Source organism: Otolemur garnettii, unplaced genomic scaffold (assembly GCF_000181295.1).
Source record: "Otolemur garnettii isolate 467f Iridium unplaced genomic scaffold, OtoGar3 scaffold00172, whole genome shotgun sequence".
NCBI classification, from domain to species: Eukaryota; Metazoa; Chordata; class Mammalia; order Primates; family Galagidae; genus Otolemur; species Otolemur garnettii.
In genome coordinates, this window is record NW_003852567.1 from 2136078 (window position 1) to 2143878 (window position 7801).

The window sequence follows — 7801 nt, forward strand, 5'->3', positions numbered from 1 at the left end:
CAGCCGTCATTGTTGTTTGGCGGGTCCGGGCTGGGGATTCAAACCCGCCACCTTAGGTGTACGTGGCTGGCGCCTTAGCCTGTTGAGCTATAGGCGCCGAGCCGCCCAGCTATTTTTTGATTGTAGTTGTCATTGTTGTTTGGCAGGCCCAGGCTTGATTCAAACCTACCAGCTCTGGTGTATGTGGCTGGTGCCTTAGCTGCTGAGCTACAGGCACCAAGCCTATTTAATGTTTTAAAGTACTGCACACAACCTTTTCCATTGTTTTTCTTTCTTTTCTTTTTTTTTTTTTAAGACAAAGTCTCACTTTGTTACCCTCAGTAGAGTACTGTGTCATCATAGCTCACAGCAACCTCAAACTCTTGGGCTCAAGAGATCCTCTTGCCTCCACCTCCCAAGTACCTGGAACTACAAGTGTCTGCCAGGACACCCCACCATTTTTTTTCTGAGACAGAGTCTCAGTTGCCCTGGTAGAGTACTGCAGTGTCATAGCTCACATCAACCTCTAACTCTTGGGCTTAAGCAATCCTCTTGCCACAGTGTTTTCATTTTTAGTAGAGACAAGGGTCTTATTCCTGCTCAGGCTGGTCTCCAACTTGCAAACTCAAGTGATCCACCTGCCTCTGCCTCCCAAGGTGCGAGGATTACAGGCATGAGCCACCCTACATGGCCTTTTGCATTTCTTGAGAAAGACTGTGTTAAAAAAAAAAAAAACTTCCTGATTAATGATGAATGAATTTCTTTTTTCTGGATGGTCTATGAGAAATGATCTACATCTGAAAAAAACCTCAACACATTCAACAATATAATTAGAGAACAGGGAAAAAAGTAAAATACTAGCATCTATACTTAGGCTAATGATAATACAACAATAATGCTGAAAATATTCAGGACAAATTTTAGTTACCAAATTAAACTTCAAGGGCATAAAAGACACCCAAGATCAAGTGACACTTGCCAGCCAAAAAAAATAGGTATACTAACAACCATTGATAAGAACTGTCTACAAACTTATATTATCAGTAAAGTGTTACTGTCTTCTTCAAAATCAAAATGAAAATAAAACATTTTAAATATACATAAAATGTGTCATAAAGAGTCTTAAATACTGAACAAAAGATAAATTGAGAAAGTTTTTAAATTTATAGTCTTTTTCTTCCTTCACCTTCATTTTTAAAATAACTTTTTTTTTCTAACAAGGCCTGTGGCTCAGTGGGTAAGGCGCCGATCCCACATATTGAGTGAGGGAGGAGGGTTCAAACCCAGCCCCAGCCAAACTGCAACAAAAAAATTGCCAGGCATTGTGGCAGGCACCTGTAGTCACAGCTACTCAGGAGGCTGAGGCAAGAGAATTGCTTAAGTCCAGGAGTTGGAGTTTGCTGTGAGCTATGATGCCACAGCACTCTACCAAGGGTGATAAAGCGAGACTGTCTCAAAAAATAAATAAATTGTCTGCTGTGCTGTGATAGACTCACTAGAGAAAGACTAATTTTCCCATTTCCATACCTATGATTATTCTTATTAAAGCAATACGCATTAAGCATTCAATAAGTAACCAAATGAACAGAACAACAAACTAGAAACAAAAATTTCATTTATAAAATTCCACTAAAAATAAGTGAACGCTGACAATGCTAATTCTTTTAGACTTTGAACGTTTCACATTCTTTGTTATGATATAGAAACTTTCACTTTAGGTTATGACATTAATTAGAGGAGCCATCTATCAGTAAAGACTAAGTACCTTGTTTTTCCCAGTATCATATCCAAAAAAATTCAAAAGGGAATTATCTACCGTATCTATCCAAATTCTCAAATGATTATAACTTAGAAAAGAGACATAGCACTAGTAGGTGGGGTTAGAACAGAATATTTAATAGTTCACTAAATTACCAAATCTGGTTTTGCGACACTACGTGGTGCCCAAAAGTCTAACTTTTCAATATTTTATTTCAGTTTAACAAAAAATGTATTTTCATGCCCAGCCATACTTTTAGGAGGCTATCTGAAAACAATTACTTGTGGCAACAACACAAAAGATCAGAGATCACTGATACAGTTCAAATAAATGAACTACAAACTTGACGTTCCACAAGAACTGTCTCTGAGGCCCAGGTGGACTTGTATCAGTTAAGACTCCTCCCAAGAAATTAAAAAAAAGGCAAGATAAACACACCAGGAGAAGACCAGACAAGATATCCCCGAAGAGCTCTTACTTACCCCTGGTCTGGTCTTCTCCCTTTCTCCCTAAGCTCATCGCCTCAGGATAACTAAATCTACATCACACGTCCCCAGTTCACCCTTAACTCCCCATCGTTCACCTTCTTTACTATAACCTGGGTTCTCCCCAACCCCCCACGACATCCTCTAGTCCCCACAGAGCTCGCAATCCAGCCCAAGAGATGGATACTAATGCCTATCTTCCAGCAGGGTATTAGTCCTCTTAATCAGAACTCATTTTCCCCTCATCCCATCTGCCCTCCGCCACCACTTCAACTCTGGTCCCCTCACTTTGACCCTTCTCCCAGAATCCTCCCCCAAGTTACCGATCTCAGGCCCCTTCTTCTCACCCACTAAACTCCCGCTCCTTTCATCCTGCTCCGCATCCAGTCTCTCTCCGCCGTGCCCTCCTCAGTCTCCCAGTATTGGCCCCCTCCCCCAACTCCGCCCCTCTTCCTACTTCAGAGGGAGGCCCCCTTACCTGAACGCCGCTGCTGCCACCGTCCCAAAAGCCGCAAGGTGCTGGCGCTGGCCAGCCTCCTAGGCTCGGTCCTCGCTGAGCTCCTGACGGTCCCTAGGGAAAGGGAACACCACCACCTCCAACTCTACCCGCCCCGGGCCAGGCCGTCACCACAGCCACCGCCACTACCTCAGCCGCCATGTTGTAGTCCTACTTCCCTCCTCCTTCCCTTTACCGCTCCGCCCCACTGGGCGTCTTACGTCAAGGCGCTGCGCTCCACCCGCACGGACCAATGGGAGGAGCCAACGGTGAGGTAACTAGTCTCTCTTCCCAACACTGAACCTCTCCAGCAACCTGGAGCGTTGCAATTGGAACGCCTGAACTCTGCTGACCTAAGGGGAAGGCAAAAAGGAGGGGGCCGCTAAGAAGGTGAGGCTCCGGGTTGGAGAGACGGCCAAGGCAGGCAACCCAAAAGCTCTGAATCGCGATTTAGTAGCAAGTCCTGCCTGGGAATTAGGACGTCTAGCTTCTCTTCAGGATCGGCGAACTGGGACGAGTCATACCTTCTCTGGGCCGCACTTTCCCCAAGTATAAATAAATAGGTTGAAATGGGACCTCTAGAGCTACTTCCAGTTCTGGAAGACATCCAACCGGTTTAAACCAGGTAATCCAATCCCAAGCTTTCACTGCCTTTTGTTTTTATTGGTTATCTGCTGGAATTAGGTGTATGGAAGATTCATAACTGTATATGATGAATCTTGTCCTCAGAAGTTCCTAATCGATGGGAGAAAAGAAAGCATAAACGGTTGACTCTAGCAAAAATCGGAGACTGATAATGGTGCACCTATTGCTCTGGGAAATTGTATTTCAGACTAAGGAATTGGGTAAAATTTACATCTCTACACTGGGTACATAAATTGTGTGTACACTCCATGTCATCTTCTCTAGCCCTGTTTTCTTTGCAGAACATAAGCAGCAGAGAAAATAATATTCATACTTTGAAGGATGCAGCAGTTTTAATTCACAATGAGAAAGTAGGTATTAGAGAAAAGGAAGTCAAAGTGAGCAGAAGATAGCAAGTTCACCAATTCTGGATTATTTGCCTACTTAGTTCAGTAGGTAATTGGCAGTCTCAGGTTTGTTGACAGAGCAGTAAGCCGAGCAAAGCTCATCGTCGCGAGAATTAAAATAGTAACACTCAATGAGTTGGAGACTACGTGGTAAATTTCTACATTGAGTAAAAGTTTCATACCTGAGCTGAAACAGAAGTAGTGAGTGATGAAAACTAGGGAGCAAGATTTAGGAGATAGCCTCGACTAGATTTAGAGACGTATATAGGAGAAAATGGTGAAGAAGAGAAAGCCAACTTTTGGAAGTCTTACATTAACAGAAACAAAGAACTAAGGGTTAGGAAACACTAAGAGAGGCTCGGCGCCCGTGGCTCAAGTGGCTAAGGCGCCAGCCACATACACCTAAGGTGGCGGGTTCCAATCCAGCCAGGACCCGCCACACAACAATGGCGGCTGCAACCAAAGAAATAGCCAGGCGTTGTGGCCGGTGCCTGTGGTCCCAGCTACTTGGGAGGCAGAGGCAGGAGACTCGCTTGAGCCCAGGAGTTGGAGGTTGCTGTGAGCAGTGAAGCCATAGCACTCTACCCAGGGGGATGGCTTGAGGCTCTGTCTCAAAAAATATAAAAATAATAAAAAATTTTTTAAAAAAAAGGAAATACTAAGAGAAATAATAATGAATTCAGCTAGCCAAACAGATTAAAATGATGGCAAAATATTCCGGAGAGACAATGAAGAGAAAATGTAGGCTTGAAAATCAGAAAAGAACTAAAGAATACACTTGTGTAATGAATTGGTACTTCTTGAACAAATAGACTTTTAGTTCATTTATTCAACAAATATTTATTGAGTATACAGGCATAGTTAGTTCTTTGGGTTTTTTGTTTGTTTGTTTGTTTGAGACAGAGCCTCAAGCTATCCCCCTGGGTAGAGTGCAGTGGCATCACAGCTCACAGCAACCTCCAACTCCTGGGCTCAAACAAGTCTCCTGCCTCAGCCTCCCAAGTAGCTGGGACCACAGGCGCCAGCCACAACAGCTGGTTATTTTTTGGTTGCAGCTGTCATTGTTGTTTTGGCGGGCCGGGCTGGATTCAAACCCCACCCCCAGGTGTTGGCTGGCGCCTTAGCCACTTGAGCCACAGGCGCCAAGTCGGCATAGTTAGTTCTAAGCACTAGGGATAGAGCAATATGTAAAACAGTCAAAAAAACCCCCCTGTTCTCATGGAGCTTACAGAAAAATGGAACCAATAGATAATGGTGATACAGGCTAAGAAGAATAAAGCAAGCGAAAGGGAATAGAAAGTATTTAGGTTTGAAATTGAGATATAATGACCAGACCGTTCAGTGAGAAAGGTCTCACTAAAAAAGTGACATCTGGGACAGCGCATGTGGCTCAGTGAGTAGGGCGCCAGCCCCATATACCGAGGGTGGTGGGTTCAAACCCAGCTCCAGCCAAACTGCAACAAAAAATAGCCAGGCATTGTGGCGGGCACCTGTAGTCCCAGCTACTCGATAGGCTGAGGCAAGAGAATCACCTAAGCCCAAGAGCTGGAGTTTGCTGTGAGCTGTGACATCATGGCACTCTACCGAAGGTGACAGGGTAAGACTCTGTCTCTTAAAAAAAAAAAGTGGGGCTCAGCGCCTGTGGCTCAAAAGACAAAGGCACCAGCCACATACACCTGAGCTGGCAGGTTCGAATCCAGCCTGGGCCCGCCAAACAACAATGAAGGCTGCAACCAAAAAATAGCCAGGCGTTGTGGCGGGCACCTCTGCCTATAACCCTGACACTCTGGGAGGCCAAGGGAGGTGGGTCTCTTGAGCTCAGGAGTTCAAAACCAGCCTGAACAAAATCGAGACTTTGTCTCTACTAAAAATAGAAAAACTAGTCACAGTGAATTAGTTCAATTATTGTTCAGTCGGTTAGAACACCTTGTTACTATTTCCCTCCTTCTCACTACTGCTCTCACTAGTCTTAAAAAATGACAATTAAGGGTGGTGCCTGTGGCTCAAAGGAGTAGGGCGTCAGCCCCATATGCCAGAGGTGGAGGGTTCAAACCCAGCCCCAGCCAAAAACTGCAAAACAAAAGACAATTACTAGTAACCATCCGACTTTATATAGGAGAAAACTTTCTATACCACGTGGGAGATGGAATCTGTCAATGAAACTTGTCAATGCAAGGGAAAGCTGTAGAAAAGCCCAGGATGATAGGCCGACTCACACCTGAGGTGGCTCATGCCTGTAATCCTAGCACTCTGGGAGGCCCAGGAGGGTGGATTACTTGAGCTCAATAGATGAGACCAACCTGAGCAAAAGCAAGACCCTGTTTCTACTAAAGCACAATGGCTCACACCTGTAATCCAAGCACTTGGGAGGCCTAGATGGGTTGATCACCTGAGCTCAGGAGTTTGAGACCAGCCTGAGCAAGAGTGAGACCCCATCTCTAAAAAATAGCCAGGTGTGGTGGCAGGTGCCTTGTAGTCCCAGCTACTAGAGAGGCTGTGGCAAGAGAATCTGCTTAAGCCCAAGAGGAGGAAGTTGCTGTAAGCTGTGACGCCACACCACTCTACGTAGGGCAATGACAAAATGAGACTCTGTCTCAAAAAAATAGAAAAACTGAAGCAAGAGGATCACTTCAGTCCAAGAGTTGGATGTTGCTATGAGCTATGACACCATGGAACTCTACCCGGGGCAACAGCTTGAGACTCTGACTCAAAAAAAAAAAAAAAAAGGAAGAAAGAAAAGCACGGGATGAGGTGGCAGGATAAGTCAAAATAGAAAAGATAGAAAGCAGAACTCATCAAAAGGATATTTCATAAATTTTATTGTTTATCATAATGTGAATCTTGAAGGGTTTTTTTCTCTGTTTTTTTTGTTTTTTTTTTTGAGACAGAGTCTCACTATGTCTCCCTTGGTAGAATACTATGGCATCACAGCTCACAACAACCTCAAACTCTTGGATTCAAGCGATTCTCTTGCCTCAGCCTCCCTTGAAGTTGGGACTACAGGCGCCCATCACAATTCCTGGCTATTTTTTGTTGTTTGTTTATCAGGCTTGGGCCAGATCTGAACCCACCAGCCCCGATGCATGTGCCTGGCACCCTAACAACTGAACTATGGGCACTGAGCCTGAATCTTGAAATTTTATATTAAATCTTTTTCCTTCAGGGAAAAAAAAAAAAAAAAAACTAACCGAGCATTATGGTGGGCACCTGTAGTCCCAGCTCCTCTCAGTAGGCTGAGGCAAGAGGATTGCCTGTGCCCAAGAGATTGAAATTGCTGTAGGCTATGACAATGAGATGGCACTCTACCTAGGGTGACAGAATGAGATTCCATCTCAAAAAAAAATTTTTTTTAAATAATAAAATAAAATTTTTCAGGATGGGATTTCTTGGAACATTGATGAATAGAGCATGGGACAAGGGAGAAAAGAAAAAGATAGAAAAGTAGTTGCCCGAGAAATAAAAAAGGAATTGGAAGACTATGGTGCCAGAGAGTATCAGGAAGGAAAAAACCTTTGTAGGGCTCATCCTGTGCCTCTCTTCTCAGAGTAAGACTCCCTGGTCAGATAGGGACTTCTTGAGATCCCCCATCAACCTAGATCTTCTGATCCAATAACTTTTCCTTCTCTGGCTTCTTGCTTTAAACAAAGACCAGGTTGTTGAGCACTCACTCCTGAGCCAGCCTGCCATGTTCCCCTATCCCTATGGAGTCACCCAGCTTTAAGAAATGTAAGGTGGCTCGGCGCCTGTGGCTCAAGTGGCTAAGGAGCCAGCCACATACACCTAAGGTGGCAGGTTCGAATCCCCAGCCCGGGCCCGCCAAACAACAATGATGGCTGCAACCAAAAAATGGCCAGGCACTGTGGCAGGCGCCTGTAGTCCCAACTACTTGGGAGGCTGAGGCAGAAGACTCGCTTGAGCCCAGGAGTTGGAGGTTGCTGTGAGCGTGATGCCATGGCACTCTACCCAGGGGGATAGCTTGAGGCTCTGTCTCAAAAAAAAAAAAAAGAAAGAAAAAGAAATGTAAGGTAAATGTGGACATTTCCCTAGAATA

The 7801-nt window shown here is 44.6% G+C and overlaps 1 protein-coding gene across 1 annotated transcript in view; it reads right to left on the reverse strand.

Moving 5' to 3' along the window:
* UBAP1 (ubiquitin associated protein 1) overlaps positions 1-2938 on the reverse strand; it is a 73230-nt gene extending 70292 nt beyond the window's left edge. The window contains exon 1 of the mRNA XM_012811683.2: positions 2702-2938. The gene's annotated coding sequence lies outside the window, so the exon portion shown is untranslated. The remainder of the gene's footprint in view (positions 1-2701) is intronic.
* Positions 2939-7801: the final 4863 nt, after the last annotated feature.